General features: G+C 44.0%; 1 protein-coding gene across 2 annotated transcripts in view; it reads right to left on the bottom strand.

Annotated features, from left to right (window-relative positions):
- ASTN2 (astrotactin 2) overlaps positions 1-18,014 on the bottom strand; it is a 766,181-nt gene that overhangs the window by 165,079 nt on the left and 583,088 nt on the right. The window lies entirely within an intron of this gene.

Here is an 18,014-nt window from a genome sequence, read left to right as displayed (position 1 = left end):
ATTTGGAAATGCTGACCTAGTCCTCCATTACAGATGAGGAAACTTAGCCTCAATTCCCTCACCTCTCTGGGTTCTTAAGACTTGATGAACAAATTACCATCAGACAGATTAGTAGGAGAGAAGAGCCAAATTAAATAACACTAACACATACGAAGAATTTGTATCACTATAAATTCTAAAATAGATGGGACAATCCAGGGGTTCATATCCTGGGCTCAAGGACCAAGGGGATCAAGGGGAGGCAGTCACATGAGGAGGAAGGGGTGACTTCATAGGACAAAACCTTGCCGCTGAATGTTGGCCCTAATGTAAGACAGGCATCTGTGATAAAGTTATTTTTGAAGACAGCCCAAAATCTAGACCATTCTTTAAGTTCCTCCTCAGGCCCACAGGGCCGCAAGCTTACTCCCATGTGGTAATGTACCACCTAAGGGGGAAGGCCTATTCTGTAATCCACCTATCTGACCCTTTCGGGGGAGTGCTAGCCTATAATAGCTTTCAAATACTACTGGGAAAACACACACACACACATACATACACACCTTTAAAAACACTCACCTCAATCAAACTTCTCATTTTAAACAAGGGAAAATTGTGTCCTGAAAGGAAAGTGACTTCCAAGGTTACACAGAAAGTCAGTGACCCTTTCACCAGGGCCCCAGTCTCCATCATTACACTGCGATTTTTAGTCTCAGATTTTAAAGCACAGGTGACCTGCCCTTTACACCACCTGCATATGCATACAATTCAACTGGAAGGCTATGTAATATGGTTCCATGGCTAAAGATAATGTTGATCAAACCAACAAACCATCCATAGTCACTGGAGTAAAGAGAACTATCCATTCACAGCAAAGCAAGCTACAGATCTTTGCTGGTCTGCTTTTGTGCAATAAACTTCAAACTTTTCAATCAGTCCAACAGTGGAGTTCACAGTCCATAGTAAGGCTGAACACTGCACTCAAGGAGCAGTATTGCAATCCCAGCTGAACTTAATGTCTGCTTTTGCGATTGGAAGGCACTTGGCCCACTCCATCGTTTCACAAGTGAGGAACTTAAGACCTCAGTGGAGAAGGGGGCTGACCTCTAAGTCCCTTGCACATTGACGGAAAAAGATCTTCTTAAGATTGATTGTGTGATGCTAATACATGGTCTGCAGGAGAATTACAATAGGGAAACCTATCCGCCACTGAGTTATTTCTTTGTGAATATTCCAATTGAAACAGCTAACTGCATTTGATCCAATGTCAGTCTACAGCTAAATTAATTTTCCTAGGAGATAAACACCATAGTCTTCTCCTGCTTCAAGTTCTTCCCTTGCCATTCACTGATCTTAGGGTCTGGAACAAAATCCTTAAGAAGGCACATGTGGGATCCAGACAGCCATTCTGCCTCTCCAGCTGAACTCTGCATCCTGTTCCTAATTCTTATTTTCAGCCACTTTGGCCTCTAAGTCCTACGCGTAAGTCCCATGCCTTTCTTCTCTGCCTTGGCATATGCTCTTCTTTATCACCTGTTAATGTCTCCAGACCTGTTAATGTCTTTATATATCACCTGTTAATGTCTCCAGACTGTAAGCTCCATGAGGGCAAAGCCCTACTGGTCCCCAAATGCAGTTTACATACTTCCTGAACCACAGCAGACTTTCAATAACATTTCCAATGAGTACTGGTTGAATGTATTTTTACACTCTGATCACTGTGTCATCTTATCAAAGCATTGCTATGACCAAGACCAAGGACTTGTGAATTTCAAGACTGAGTTCATCGATGGCTTGTAATCAAGGGACAACTTCTCCCAGTTGCAAAAGTTGCTTTCTCTCTTGAAAGGTGAGCAGGCGAACAGCTGACCAATCTGCTGATTGTTCTGAGCTCTTCCAGGTTTTCACACAGGCTGCTGCCATGGAGGGGATGGGAGAGTTCAGTTAAAACAGGTCATCTTCAACGGGCCAACGATAAAGAGCATTTCTGAAGAGACTTATCCTCTGTTCGCATTTCCCATCACTCTGAACAATGCTTCCAAAATAGGATCATGTCTGGTTTCAGGCCCAATTCAGTTCCAATGACACTACAACCCATTCATTTGAGAACCTGCCAAGTGAACTCTCTTTTTTCTCCTCCCAAATTCCTGCTGGGTATTATTTTGTTGCCACCACCAAAAAAAAAAAAAAAAAAAAAAAGCCTCAGTTGAAGTGACAACTCCTTGTTGGGAGGGCAGCCAGCACTTTTCGGCAGGAGGCGATGGCACCGCTTGCCCTCATCCAGGAAACAAAGGGCTTCTGGGAGAACCCAATGCTGCCTGAATGTTTGTTCAATATTCGGCAACAGTGCGGGGTGACAGGCTAGCTTTGGCAACAGGCTTGCACTTGAAGCATTTAAAGGCTCCACAGGGACCAGAAGGGCTCAAATTAGAAACATTAAGGGTGGAAGGGGGAGGGTGAGACTTTTATATCATAAAGAATAGCCTTAGGACAGCAATGGCCTCCCCAGGACTTGCTGAAATGGGATCATTTCCTAGGTGGAGTTATCGTCTCTTGTTGGAGGGAAGCAATTGCTCGGAAGCCTGTCTCGAGGGCCCACATGGATCTCCTTCACAAAGGGGAAGAGGCTGCTGAAATGCCACCCGCAAGGCCTGCACCTCTGTGCTGTGCCACCTGAACATGATAGCTTCCCAGCTGAAGACCCGCAGCATCCGTGCGTCCTTGGTAAATGACCGTACCAGCCTGGAAAGTTCTTGTAAGGATTAAATCGTTGCCTGGCAAAGGTTAAATCCTTGATCAGTATGAGTCGTTGTTGCTGCGGTTGTCATAAGTATTACCGCTATGGTTGGAACACTGTTAAAATAGAAATTCCTCTGGAAATTGCACACAGATCTGTTATCACGGCCATGGAGCAGGCAGGGTGGCAGGGACTTGAAGTTTCAAATCGAGAATGAGGATGACCAGGCTGAGATGTTAATGGAATCTCCACATCCACCCTGTTAAATCTCCCCACCAAGAGGAAGGGAAGTTAGTATCCCAAAGCAAGATGCAGAATTTTCAAAGGAGATGAATCCTACCTAGTTTCCTAACTCCAGAAATCTCAGCCAGAAAAAGGAAATAAAAGGAGGTCAGAGAGTAGACAAGAAGAGTTGCTTTGGAGAAAGCTGTCACCTCAAGTTTAGGGTTCCTAGTACCCCATGTGGGTCATACAGAGTGTGTTATTTCCTAACCTTAAGTTCTGCACAGAGGCTCAAAGAGAACTACGTGTTGTTGGCAACTGATAAGTCAGTGAGCAGAGTCTCTCTCCACCACCCCCGAAGCAGCTCTAGGAGCCCATGGCAGCAGGCAGGAGGGGCCTTGTGAGGCTCCACCATGAACCCCAGAGGTCACCAGCATGGAAGACAATGCAATATTCCCTGACATAGGGGGCAGAGGGGGCTTGGAGTTCTTTTGAGTCCTACCCAAGAGGAATTATAAGAGGGTGAGGGATTCCCCTCAGTTAAGAATCTCCATGTGGTGGGAAGCTTGAGAAAGAGAAAGGGTAAGGGACTATCGTCAGTAGCAGGCAGCCAAAGAGAAATTGCCAAAGACCTCAGAGAAGGTCTTAGGAAAGGGGATCTCTGAAAAGCCCCTAGAAAAGTCCCTAAGAGAAGGGGCCAGTCAGGATCAAACAATGCAGAGGACAAGGGTGCCAGGGAAAACATGGGCGTCTTTAACTTGCTGCTCCTCTCTCCTCAGCCATGACCTGGTGATTGCTGACCAGCTGACCCTGAAAATGAGTAAGTACTGGCCTCCCTGGTGGTGCGACAGATAGAGGCGCCAACACCATGAAGCTCCCCACAGCCGCTTCACTCCAAGTTCTATCTCCAGCCAGGGAGCTGACCCACATGATGTGGCAGACCGCTCCTGTCTCGCCCACTGCTCCCCTCAGCAGTGTGTTTCAGTAGATCAGCCTGTTCTGCTCCCTGCTCTGTCTCTGGTGAATCCTCTCACCATGTCTGCATCACTGACCTGCAACCCAGTTCTGTATGTATAAATAAATATCTTTTAAAAAGAAGAAGAAAATGAGGAAGTACAAAATAGAGAAGATGGAAGGTAACCTTGTTCCCACCTCTTACTTCCCCTCTAGCAAGGGCTGGGAGATTTAACCGGGTAGATGTTAAATCTCACTAAAATCTCAGGCTGGTCATCCTAATTCTTGATTTGAAACTATTAACAACTTCAAGTCAATGGTGGTGATAACAGACCCGTGTAGCCTGCTAAGATTTTCATCTAGAAAAAGGAAAAGGAGCCTCGTGGACACGCTGAAAGTGAATATGGGGAGCAAATCACATGGGTACTTTGTAATATGGATTATTCACATGAGCTACAGCTTCTCAATTTGTATTATCAGTGGAACCATGTATATCATCATTACAGAGCTTGTTACATTTTAGTTTTTAGTTAACATGTGGATTAGAATCTGTCTCTCTAACTAAACTGAGCTCCCTAAGAGCAAGGACATGGCCAGCTCATAGCTAGCTCACCTCTCTGTGCCTGGTTCCACTGCTCCACGTCCATGCATCCACTGGCAGAACATGTCAGCAGTGATTCTCACTTCCGCAAACAAGTCCTTGTTGATGCAAATACTTGGACCTTTCCTAGTCCTGCCGCTTCCACAACACGCCCAGGCTTCCTCGCCCGTTTGCATAGGTAAGGAGATCATGGGTAAATAACACTTTTTAAAAACATATATCTATTTACATTATTGTTCATTTTAAAACAATGCTGATTACCCCCTCCCCCCCCAACATCACCGGAGTCCCCCACATTCCTCTCCTTCTGAAACCTCTGGCCCCCTCCTCTGTAGGATCGCTCTGGTTTATAATTATCTGTCTGTTTTTGCTGTGTTGTGTTTTGGAGTGTAATAGTGTAATATATGGGATTTTTTAAATCCCATATAATGTTTTCAATCACCACCAAATCATCTTCCAATTTCTTCTTGGACACTTCTAAAAACGTACAGCTCATCACCTCTGTAGCCCTCCAGTTCTGTTACAGAGCAGCTCTGGTAAACAAAACGGGCTCCCGATGCAGGAAATGCCCTCTCTCACCTTCTCAGAGCAGCTCTGTGGCTCTGAGCGCGGGGGTGCTGTGGCGCATGCCTGGTTCCAGTGCACTCTTCCCTCCACCCACAAAGGTGCCCCTTGGGCATTGAAAACAGAGGCTGTTTGGAAACCTGTAAATGCCTTTCTCAGGCAGGCCAGCAGATGGATTCAGACCTGACTCCAGTCACTCATCTCTGGCTCTCTTTGGATGGTCTCTGCCCCCCTGCCCAACACAATAATGCTGGCCTGTTGTAGCTGGCACTTCTAAGAGCTGTCCACCACTGCCTGACCCTGGGCACTGCCTGCTGCTAGCCTGTGCCTGTACCACCTCTGAAGCAGTCTCCTGCCCAGCCTGGCTTCCAAACAACTGCTGCTGCTTCTGGCAACTGCAACACCATCTGTGATCACCTCCAGCTGCCACTGTGAGCTGGGTCCTGGTCCACTACGTATCAGTGTGCCCTCAGCTTCAGGCTTTCACCTGAGGGGCAAGCAGCTTTTGATTTGGACAACTGGAAAATACAGACACTTTGTTGGGTAGGACATCCAGCCATTTGTGGCCTTAGAAAGTCTTTTCCCCCCAACTTCCTCCTTGTAAATAAACCCTTTTGCGATAACACTCTGTATTGTCTTGTGATTCTAAGAGCATGGATGAGGATCCACAAAATGTGACACTGCAGGTTTGCACACAAGCCAACAATGTACACCCAGAGTTATGCTACTTGGAGGCTGTAACCGCAGTACTTCAGCTCCTTGGATATCAGTCTGTCAGTAACCAGCAAACTCTGTGAATGGCAGGAAAAGCAACAGTGGACTCAAAACAAGACAGGTCTATAAGACTGCTGAATCCTAGACAACTGACATGCTCAAACCTAATCTGCTTTTCTTCCCTAAATACCCAAGTAATAAAGCCAGTTGCTTTGGGGCTGCACAGTGAGTTGCTTGGGTCTGAATTCCAGCTCTTCCATTTCCAGCTGTGTGATCTTGGACAAGACATTTAACCTCTCTGAAGTTCCATTTTCTTATCTTTCACATGCTGATAATGTTAGGACCTAAATCTTGGAATACTGGGAGATGGATGAAAAACAGAAGTTATTGAAGAGTTTAAAAATTCGAGGGTGTCCAGAACGTCATCAACTACTACTTGTCCTAGCCCTTATTAAATCCCACCATTATTCAGTTCTCGCCCAAATTCGAGTCTGTGTATCTGAAAACTGCCTGTTGTGCTAACCATCTGTCAGGAATTTAATCCTTAAGCTGATAGCTCCTACCTAATAGACCTTTGAAAACAAGGGTAGACTCAGATGCTTAAACCAAAAGTCACTGAGCCAGGCCACAGGATTCAAGTCTTGGGCATGTCGCTTCACCTCTCCACCTTAAGTGTGCAAACTGAGATTCAAAACTCCTCACTCAACTGCTCTGTGCATGAAATGAGAGGCAGTACTGGCTAATTTACATCGATACTCCCATCACATTCTCACCGTCCTGCTACCAAGGAGCGACTGTTACCCCGTTTTACAGATGAGAGAATTGAGGCTCAGAGTGTGACCTGGTATAACCTACAGGTGTGATACTTACTTAACATGGAAGCAGTTACATCTCTAAGCTAGGTCCTACTCTCTGCAGGCCAGGCAGAGAGACTTACACACACACACTGCCCAGTAGCCCAGGCAAGCCTGCTGGCTTGTTTACTTTGCAAATTAGAATTCTTTTAATAAGCCCCCAAGTGGTTCTGTGGTGTTATTTTCCCTAAGGAGAGCAAGGGGTAGAGTGAAGAATCCTGGTGCAGCTCCGTGGGCCTCACAGTGGACTCCAGCTGACTAAGGTATACTCAACCCTCCTCCTTACCCCCCTCCCAACCCCTTCCTGGTGTCCATCCCCTTGTTATTTAAAGAACAGGAGCAGTCTGCATTGAATGTACCTTTTCCTTCTGCCTCCTGAGACAAGGTGGACTAAGGCCAGTAACAGGAAGCTGGTGAAAATAAAGGCCATATGTGATCTCCTGCTGCCATCTAGCGCCTGACTGAGATGATTGCACTTGGGAAAAATCTGAAGTTCTTCATGCCAAAGAAGGATGACTCTGACAGCAGGGCGAACAGTAAAGGTTCAGCTAGGGTACCGGGGACCCTGATGAACCCACAGGGTTCTGAACCAGCTCTTTCTTAGCAAACCTAGTCCATGCCAGGTTTAGAAGTACACCCTGGGGTGAAGGGCTTGTGGAATTTTGAATAATGATTACTTCTCATCCTAGTGGTATGAAGGTGTAGAGATTTGATTTACATGTCAACTAAGAAGGAAGAGCTGGATTTAAGTCAGAGAGAAGAGCCAGAGCCAGAGCCAGAACAGACTGTAAAGGATTTGAGAAGAGATGAACTCCCAGGCAGCAAGGGGAAAGGGTGTGATCTGAGAGTCAGAGGTGGGTTTGATGTTCAATATGAAGAAACTCTGTACAGTTATCTAAGTTGTGTGGACAGGCCGCTGTGTTCAGTGAGGAAAATTGTGCACAATGACAAGGCAAGGAGGTGACCGGGGACCGAACCCAGCCTCAGCAACACGGCCCCCGCCTGTAGCGTGACTGAACACAAGTGGAGGGACACCGACCCCAGGAAGAAAACTATCGAATGGTCTCACTTCTAGGAGGAATGTAGACACAACAAAAAAGGAATGGGAAGGGGGTAACTATAATAAAGTAAAATGCAAAATCATCAGGCGACTATACATCAGAGACATTCTCTATGAGGTTTGATGTTCAATATGAAGAAACTCTGTATGAGGAGGAAGAAGGACCAGGACAGGGGAGGAAGAACACAAGAGACGATTGTGATGGCGCACAGGTGACTTGCTGGAGGGAATTTCACGGGGAAACCATGCATTGTCAAAAAATGAAGGATGATACAATGAATATATTAAAAAAAAAATAAAAGGTGGCTTATACACTGGTTGAAGCTCTCCCTGTGACCACGGGTAACCTGCTCTGTCTGGAAGCCACTGCTTCTTATTGGATAAAGTAAGGCTCAGGTCACTGCCAACACAAGTTGCTGTGAGAATTTAAGAAAGCATATGCCCCTGTCGCCTGAGAAGTTCCAACCCCCACTACATGTATAATTATAACAACTTAGTTGTATTTTTAAGATGCAGTGGGATAAAAACTTGAAAAAGGGTGGAAAGCAAATTCACGTTTCCTGAGCTTCTTTTCTTTGCCAAACACAAGACACTGGAGTTCACTGACCCCTCACCACAGCGCATGGACTGGCGGAATTACGCTTTTTACAACCATATGTTATAACCCAGGAGGCAGAAGTTCTGAGAGGTGACAGACTGCAGCAAGGCCAAAGGCAGTCAGAGTCTGACTCCAAAGTCCCTCTCCTGTCCTACAGAGATGGAGACGCATCATTACCAGGTGGCCAGCTTACTCCTCCCGAGATACCATCTGTCCTCTTTAATGGTCTGCTCAAAACTCAGCCCCTCAAGGAAGGAGTCAGAGATGACTTCCTCTTCGTTTCCTTCCTCCTCCTGCCAGGCTTCAAGAAGGAAAGGCCCAGAAGGAATCATTCCTGGGTAGGGCTTAGGGGACTAGGGATCTCTGAAATGCTTATCACAGGCTGCAAGTGAGAGACTCAGCTCATTCTATGGCCATGACCTTGAGGCAGCAGAGCAGTCCACCTCCTCAGACCACCTACCCTGAGGGCATAAACCTGGGGAGGGTCTGCTGGAGACCCAAGAAGTACCAGAAAACAAAGGACCACCCTCTGTCACTATCCTTGAGGGATTCTGGCTAAAAGGTCACCCTTAAACATGTTGACTGGCCATACTGCTCGAGGACATGTCCAAGATGAGGTATGTTTCCCATCAGTCCTCTTCTCTGTGACTCTGCTACTACAGAGACTAGTAGGTGGAGGCTAAACTCACTCATCGAAAGCTAAAATCAAAATTAAAGGTTGAAACTCATGAGGGACTCTTCGGGCATCAAGGAAATTAGTAAAGTTAGTACTGAAAGTAGCTATGATTTCCAAGTTTCATAGATTCACTTCCAGGCCAGCTGTCCCACACTATTTGCCGGGCATACACGGTCTCACTTGTTCTGCATAAATCCTAACAACAATCAAAGGCAAGAGGAGAAATGGAAGCTCAGAGGTGAAAAAAGGCTGAGGAGAACTGCGTTACCATTCTGACCTATCTTACGTTTGGCACTTTTCCACTATCTTAAGTTGCCTCAAAGCTGCTACATTTCTGGAGATTCAGGTCTGGGCCGTTATAAATTTTGGGTGTGAGTGTGCAAGTTCTGTTAACTCTGCTCATTACATCATAGTGATTATCAATATTCTTAAAATAAGACTGTTGACAATCACTGTGGAACTGGTTGGAAAACCAGTTCATCCATACATGGACTTAAATATTTAGACAATCTTTATATATAATATAATCACCATTAATTTTTATTAATGGGGAAAAAACAAACTACCATTTATACTGCTTTCTTTTGTATAAATATATATGTCAACATTTTTATTCCTCTTCTAAGATAGATATGATACACTATATATATGTGTATAATTCACTTTTTTTTCACTAAAATAAAACAATGAAACCATTAACCAAAAGGAATGCAAATGGTTACCAACCAACAGGAAGAGCAAAGAATAGGGCCAAGGAGTCAAAGACAGAAGCCAGGCAGGCTTTTTTTTTTTTGAGTGTATTTTTTTTGTCATAAGTTTTAGCTTTGGAAACAAAAATAGCTTTTAAATCCGTTATGCCGAAATGGGACACACTACCCAAAAAAAAAAAAAGCCACACCGCTGTAAACACAAGAGGAAACTTGATGCAAGCTCAAGCTTGGGCCCAACCACACACCAGAGGCACCTGGGTAGCAGGAAGGGCCCACAACAAAGGGAAGAGCAGATGACATAGTCCCTTTCTGGCGCGCAGGCCTCAGGACAAAGAGGTAACTAGTGACTGGTTTGGCTGACCTTTACATGGCTTCCTAAATATGGTGAGGCTGGCTTTCTGCCATCGTGAAAAGGTGTAGCCCCCTACACCTTATCTATACAGGAATGCACAAGAATGCAGGTTCCACCCAGGGGGGAGTGAAAGTTTCCCCTGGAATGGAGGTTTTAAGAACATAATGTTGATTATGTTCTTCAAAATCCAAAAAGAATTAGTAAAACAATCTCTGCAAATTATATGCAAGCTGAAAAAAATTACTGATGGATCAAAGTACTGATTTAACTGCACAGGAAATAGTTCGAGTGACTTTAAAATGTAATATTTTTAGTTTGCATGCTTAGAGAGCGATTCTAAAGGAAAATAAAATGTAAATAAACCTTCAACTAGATTAGTGGACTACTACTCATTGAACTTCTGTTATTAGCTTGAAACTAGTACATGTATATATTCTGTAAGCTACAGCAAATAAGCCACTACATTACTGTCCCAAGGACCGAAGAGGCACAGCAACAATCTGTCTAGGTGTAAAGTCAAAGATGTTGGCAAACTTTTTTATACTTGAAATTTTCACTAGAAAGTATAACTTGTGATTTGCTTTCCTATTAAAAAAAATAAACATTTCATATTCCTGTCTACCAAAAAGGCTTAAAAGTAATGACAACCTACTTGCAATAAATACCCCTAGAAGGACCAGACTTTGGTTACAAATACCACTTCCCACTGAAAAGAATAAAGGATTCTTAACAATTTCCTTATTCCAGGACTGGAATAGGTACAATTCAAGCTGTGCCAGAAAGCAAGGTAGTCGTTGAAAGTTAATGTGTTCATCTCCAAAGCACCTGGTGCCAACTTGGAGAAGTTCACACTGGCCTAACATTGACTCCCCATTCTCTCTTGTCCTTAAGAATACATATATCGTTGTAGTAAACTGCATTTTTAAAAATATTTTAATAACTAATCTTGCTATACATTCTGGTATATGCACCTTGTATAACATGTATTTCATGTGAGACTCTTCTGAGAAGAGGGTCTAGAGTTTTCATTGCTCTACAAATGTGGTCCACTGCACAAAAATAATGTTGAATCCCTGGGAGAGAAAAACAAGCTTAAAAATATCAGGCATGGCCCTCCCTGGTGGCGCAGCAGGTTAAAGCACTGCATTGAGAATCTAAAGCCGCTTCAGCATGAGTTCGATCCCCGCCTGCCCCGGAGGTGGCCACATGGCGAGGCAGACCTCTCCTGGCCAGCTCGCTGCTCCCCTCAGCAGTGTACTTCGTCGATCTGCCTGTTCTGCTCCCCACTCTGTCTCTGGTGAAGCCTCTCACCGCCCCTGAGCCTCTGGCCTGTACCCCAGTTCTGTATGCACAAATAAATAAATCTTAAAAAAAAAAAAATACCAGGCAAAAGCAGTCTGAGAAACTTACAAGGTGGAAAATTTTAAAGAACAAGTGAGTCAAAGTCTTCAATGCCATGGGCAAGATTATAGGATAGGGTGTAACCACTATAGATAAAAGGAAACCAGCACAAGGTGTGGACATTTTGATCCTTGAACACACCTCCCACTTAATAAGGTATTTTGAAACCATTAAGGAAATTTGAATATGAATGGCTAGAGGCGAGAATGTTGAGATTATATGTAAAAATAATTACCCGCTAGAGTTATAAACTGAGGTGTGTACAGGAACTATGATATGATACCTGGGATTTACTTCAAGAAGCTCCAGCAACCAAGAAACATAGTGCGGGATGGGGAATCACTGAAGCAAAATTGGCAAAATGCTGACAAGGTGATGAGCAAAAGGGATTCTCTGCACCACTTGCTCTCCTTGTGTACTGTGTTTTTCTCAATAAGACACTGAAGGAAGAGGGCTGCCCAAGGATTACAGTCAGTAGAGGCAACTATTGCTGGCTAGTAGAATGGAGCGAGAACGTGCTCATCTCCATCATGTGCTGTTTTGATCTTTCCAAATGCATTTTCACTTGTATTATGTTTACATTTTTAAAAATAGCAATAAAAGTTTTTACTATAAAAAATCAAATTATGGCCCTTTCCTGGTGGCACAGCAGGTTAAAGTACTGCACTAAAAAGCATGAGTTCGATCCCCGCCTGCCCCAGAGGAGATCCACGTGGCGATCCACGTGGCGTGGCAGACCTCTCCTGACCCGCCCGCTGCTCCCCTCAGCAGTGTACCTCGTTGATCTGCTTGTTCTGCTCCCCACTCTGTCCCTGGTGAATCCTCTCACCCTCCGCATCTCTGGCCTGTACCCCAGTTCTGTATGAATAAAACTTTTTTTTTTAATGCTATAAAAAATCAAATTAGGAAAATGAATAGTAAAGACATAAGAATTATGGTGTGTGTGTGGGGGGGCAGTGGCGAGAAGGGATGGTCTCATTGTTACCAGCCATTTTGCAGGCACCAATTGAGGGAGGGGGACTGGCAACCCCCATAAAGAGAAAGCTGGCTCAAATCCAGGACCCAAGGGCACAGGAGATCTGAGATGTATAACTGAGCAGAAATAAGGCCTATGGGGACTTTCCCAGATCTCATTTAGCACTGAGTTGCTTGCAGGTGCTAACCCTCCACCAGGAATGTTCTCAAGCACCAGATCAGTTAGTGTTTGATTATTGCTGACTTCTGACCACCTACCCTAGTTTAAATCATTATAAACTGGATATGGCCAATGCATATAACCCACTGGGATATAAAATCTAGCTTTGAAATTCTGAATCACTTTTTTCCTCCCATTGAAGTTCAAAGAAAATAAAATGTAAAAAACTTTGTAAGATGTTAAATGTTCAAAGGTAGACTTGTCATCTGAAACTCTTAAGTGTCATGTGTCCAGTTTGACAACTATCACAGCCAGGATGAAATAAGGTTTCTAAAAATTTTTTAAAGATTTAGTTATTTATTTATGCATAGAAGAGCTGGGGTGTAGGCCGGGGTGTAGGGGAGCAGACTGAAATATTCTGCTGTGGGGAGCAGACAGGAGAGGTCTGCTGCGCCATGTTGGTCAGCTCCCTGGCTGAGGATCGAACTCAGGCTATAGTGGTGATAACACTGAGTCTTCATCTCCATGTAACCAGAGAGGCCCCAATTTCTAACATTTTCTGTATTAATTAAATACATACATACTTATTAGAAAAACACTTGTTGGATACCCAGTCTAATCGTATGTATAAAGAGATTAAAGAGAACATTTACAAACATTTATATTCATGTAAATGAAATGGTTATATTAAGACAGTGTATAACATTAACTCAAATGTTCTTTTAGGCTGTGAATTTAAAGAGAGTTTCAACATCAGTCATGTACCTATTTGCTAAGTGTAAGTGTGACTGAGAAACACAGGACTCAGTGTGGCGTCTGGGAATTAAGAGTCAGTTTCAGCAGAAAGTGGGCTGGGGACAGACACACAAATGCATAGATAAGTAAATGGAACAAGAGCTGATGGAAGGGAGAACAGCAAGGAGGAAGAGAAGGATGGATAAGGGGGGAGGAGATGTGGGAGGAGGGAGCCTCTAAAATGACTAGTGATGATCTCACCTCCTGAAACTCAGTGCCTATTATACTGTTTTACTTGGGTAACTTGTTTTTACCCAATAGAAACTAGGAATATTGTGGGAATATTATTTCTGCAGTTTGGTTACAAAGCACGGACTTCTGTCTTGCTCCCGCATCCCACTCTCTCTCTGACATTGATGAAATATGCCACCATGAAGAGCCTCATGAGGCGAGGAAGGGAGATCAGTCTCCAGTGAAGAGCCAGCAGGGACAGGAGAAGCCCAATGACCCTTACAGAGCCCCACGCTGCCAGCAAGGCAGTCAAAGCCTGGATGAAACCCCAGTCCAAGCCAAAGCCTTGACGGTTGTGTGAGAGGCTGAAGATCCAGCTAGCTGTGCTCAGCTTTCTGACTCACTGAAATGGCGGGATAAGAACTTTTTGTTGTTTTAAACCATGATATCTTGATATTTGTTATCCAGTGATAAATTGAGTAATATTATTTTATGAAAACTCTAACAGTTATACATCTTTAGATGCAGATAAATTTGGTAAGGGTATATTTAAAGCTTTAACTGCTTATACTTTCTTTCCTATATCTACAAGCAAGAAGCCTCTCTTTTTTATATATTCAGTTGCTGGTAAGGGAAGAAAGGGAGATTATTTTTTTGAAGAACAGAAAAAGTAATAATACCTAATACTCAGATCAATTACTGCATACGAGGCAGTGCTCTAAAATCTTTAGATCTATTAAGTCATTTAACATTCACAAAATTCTTCTGTATTAGATAACTACTATTATTCCCTTTCTGCAGAGGTGGAAAATGAACAGAGAGAAATAAGCTGTTTCAGCTGCAACAAGTTACTATGCATTATATCAAATCACCCTCTAGGTGGGTGGAAACTTCCAACCCAGATGTGTCTGGTTCTGCAATCCTCACTATTAAATAATGGTAGAGCTAATAAGCAACTAATCGATCATAAGTGAAATATAACAAGCATTACTACATGAAGCAACATCCTAACATAGCCAAACAGACAAGTGCTACACATTCGGTATCTCATTTTACTCCAGTAAAATGAGCAGTGACAGCAGTATTGCTTAATTAGGTAGCCTGATTTTACAGAGAGTGAAAGTTAAATAAGAGATATTTGTAAAAGGGGAAAAACAAAATACGTGGCTCACAGGCTATTAGTTAAATTACAACCCCTACACTCCCCCCCAAAAGTTGAAGTCCTAACTACTAGTATGCCAGAATATGACTATTGAGAAATAAATCTGTGGGATATAATTAAGTTAAGGTCATACTAGTTTCAGGAAATAGAGATCAAACTTAACGCTAACAGTGTACTTATAAGAGGCACAGACCCACATTGGAGAGAGGAAAACGTGGTGTGAAGACCCGAGACAAGGAGAAACTGCCTCTGTGAAGACAGTGGCAGAGCCTGGAGTTATTCGCCCCAAATCGAGGAATACCTGGGGCCATCAGAAACTGAAAGAGGCAAGAAGGATCATCCACAGAGGCTTCAGGTGGAGCAGGGCCTGCCGGCACCCTGGCATCAGACCTCTGATTCCAGAACCAGGAGAAAACATTTGCTTGTCCTACGTCACCCAGTTTGGGACAGTGTTATGACAGCCCTTGGGAAGCGACATGAGGTCTAAGTGTTTGAGGGAAAAATAAAAACCCAAAACAGATTATCTTAAAATACTGAATAATGAGTGTTTAAGATGCTCCACAAAGTTGTTTTTTTTTTTTTTTTCCCAATTTCCCTGTCTCTGAGGCATGTTAATATTATGCCCCGGTAGGCTGTTGCACAGGATTAAAATAAGTGTATTTCCCCGGGGTGCTTATTTTACGGGGAATGTGTAATTAGTTTAACTGGTAAGTAATTAAGGCACTAAAAGTGACACATTTAAGAGAAAAGAACACACTTGGGTCTTGTCGTTGCCGTTTTTGTTTGGGGTTTTCAGGCCATATTCTCAGGCTGTCAGGGTAAAGACGTCTGTGACTGGGAAACATCAGGCTAAAGCTAAGGTCAACCCAAATTTATTCACTTGGGCTCAACGGAAAACTGTGGTTTTCAGAATGGCAGGTGCAGGGAGCTCCCTCTTTCCACCTCACCTGAGAAGGTCTAGATGAACTGTCAAGGTGGAAAGAAACTATTTTTAGTCAGCAACCCCCTACTCTCTCCCACCTGCAACAGAGGGGGTAGTGGAGGTACCCCAGTCTCCTGAAGAGAGAATTGCTTGAAACAAGCAAGCAGAGCCTCCAACACAGCAGAAAACCTGGGCAGAGCACATTTCCTGATCTTTCTGGTAAAGCTGCTCAGAATTGCTTATCTGTGTGTCTTTGCCTCAACAGGTTCACACTCCATGATGTGACAGCTAGGATTCCCCAGAGATACCTTGACTTTTTAAGTACTGTTGACTCTCCTTTTCTCATTTGAGTCTTACTAACAACCTTTCATCACACTGAAAGCCAGCTGGTATGCTCAGACGCAGGAAGTCTCTGGATGGTGGTCTGGGGCATCACTCTGGCTCTTCAACAAGTCACTGTAAGCAGCCACTAATCTCACTGAGTCCCAGCTGGTTGCCTCTTTTGTAAGATGGAGCTACTGATAACTACTTGAATAACTGTTGAGGGGATTAATTGTGACGTATTACCACATGATGTGCCTTGTATTTTGTGTTCATAAAAAGGCTGGCTTTTACCCAATGGACCCCAATGAGTCATCTTGCAGCTAGAGTTAACTCCAGCTCAGATGGGAAAGTGGTTTGCCTAAAGTCACATTTCTGATTGACTCACTCAGCAACTTTTACATGCTGTGCTAACAGATGTGTCAACAACATATGACACTGTCCTTCAGGGAAGTTCATAGTCCACTGGTGAAGATGGTAGGGAAGTACACAGTGAAAAGCTAAGATGGTATGAGCTTTGTGAGAAATCATCAAATTGCAAGCCCTGATACTTGCTGAGCACTGCAGTGAGTTATTGGGGGTTCCCAGGAGCCCAGAGAGGGAAAAGCAAATATCTCACCTGTCCTGGACCTTCAAGTTTGTCTTCACCCAGTGGCTGCCAATTTTGAATAAAATCTGCCCCAGTCCCTTCAGTCCGGACTCAGCCCCTTCTCCAGCCAACTCCTTACTCAACTTATTCCTGGTTGTCTGTCCACGCTCTGGCTGGCCCTGGACTGCAAGTGGATCCTCAAGAATTTGGGAAATTTCAGAGGTCTTATGCCAAAGCAGGCACCAGGAACTTTCAGGCTTATGCAGAGGATGCTATGGAGTATACCAAGCCAGCCTCCCATCTCCCTGAATATCTGAAATGCTGGGAGATGGGGTTTCTGGAACCAAAAGTACAGAGGGTATAAGAACTAGTTACAACTTATAAAAGCAAAGAAGTTACCATTCTAGGGCAAGCGGGCAGCAGGCAGGGCAGTGAGAGGGGCCAGGAGGCTCAGGAGGTGACCAAGACTCCCGGCCCCCAAGAAGCTTTACACTCTTTCGCTGGTGTTCTCTTGTGGTCTTGCCTCATCTGTAGTCAAGCCAAGCTGGTCCTTGTGTAGCTGTAGCTTTTAGCTTAGTTCTAGGCTCAGGTGTGCACGCTTACGCATGCGCACACACCCACAGTCCAGGTGTCCACAATTAGGCACACATGCCCTGCACCTACACTCCCAAGTGCCTCCGGCATTCACATGATCAAGGCCACAGGTAATTGCCACAAAAGCTAGAGTTGTAAAAAGCCTGATTAATTCATTTACCCTACACCACTAATTAAATGTATTCCACTATACTATATTCACAATTTCATTTAATCTTCATTACAAACCTCATGTCCATTTAGAGATAAGAAATGTGCAGGAGAAATTAAACAAGGTTAAGAGAAATTAAACAAGGTTAAGAGAGGTGGGTTCCAATTTGAGTCTTCTGATTACAAACATGTGATTTTGCTATTTACCCACCTAGGCACTGATGGTGCCTTGCCTTGTGAGTCCTTATGGGTCTTTATGAGAATTAAGAGAGCTAAGCATGTGTTTAGCCAGACATTACCAACTCAGAGATTCTAGTTTTGCGAGTTATTGTTTCTTGCTTCATCATTGTGCAGGGTCACATACAGAAGTGGATTTTCATCCTATTTCAACCCCCTCCTCACTCATTAAGTGTATCATATGATGACCTGTGGGAGCCAGTGACTGACCCCAAACTATCTAAGGGGTCACAAGTCTTTGTCAGTCAGTAGACCAGATGATCAATTCCCACCTGGGAAGTCTTTACCCTTTCCCAGCTCCCCCTAACTCCCATATTTGCAGAGTGAGTTCCCATATTTACCTGTGCTGTTACTTCCAGCTGAATAGGCAAGAGACACCTTCACAAGCACAATTTATGCATCTGATAAACTCATCTCTCAGATGGTGTTTTCCAGGGAGTGATATGGGGTCCAAAGTACCACCTTTCTAAGCAAGTCCAAGTTCTATGCCTACCCAAATGGAAGCTGCATTGCTTC

Source organism: Condylura cristata, unplaced genomic scaffold (genome assembly GCF_000260355.1).
Source record: "Condylura cristata isolate star-nosed mole 26May11 unplaced genomic scaffold, ConCri1.0 scaffold00006, whole genome shotgun sequence".
Taxonomy (NCBI): domain Eukaryota; kingdom Metazoa; phylum Chordata; class Mammalia; order Eulipotyphla; family Talpidae; genus Condylura; species Condylura cristata.
This window is presented reverse-complemented; position numbering and strand designations above follow the sequence as displayed.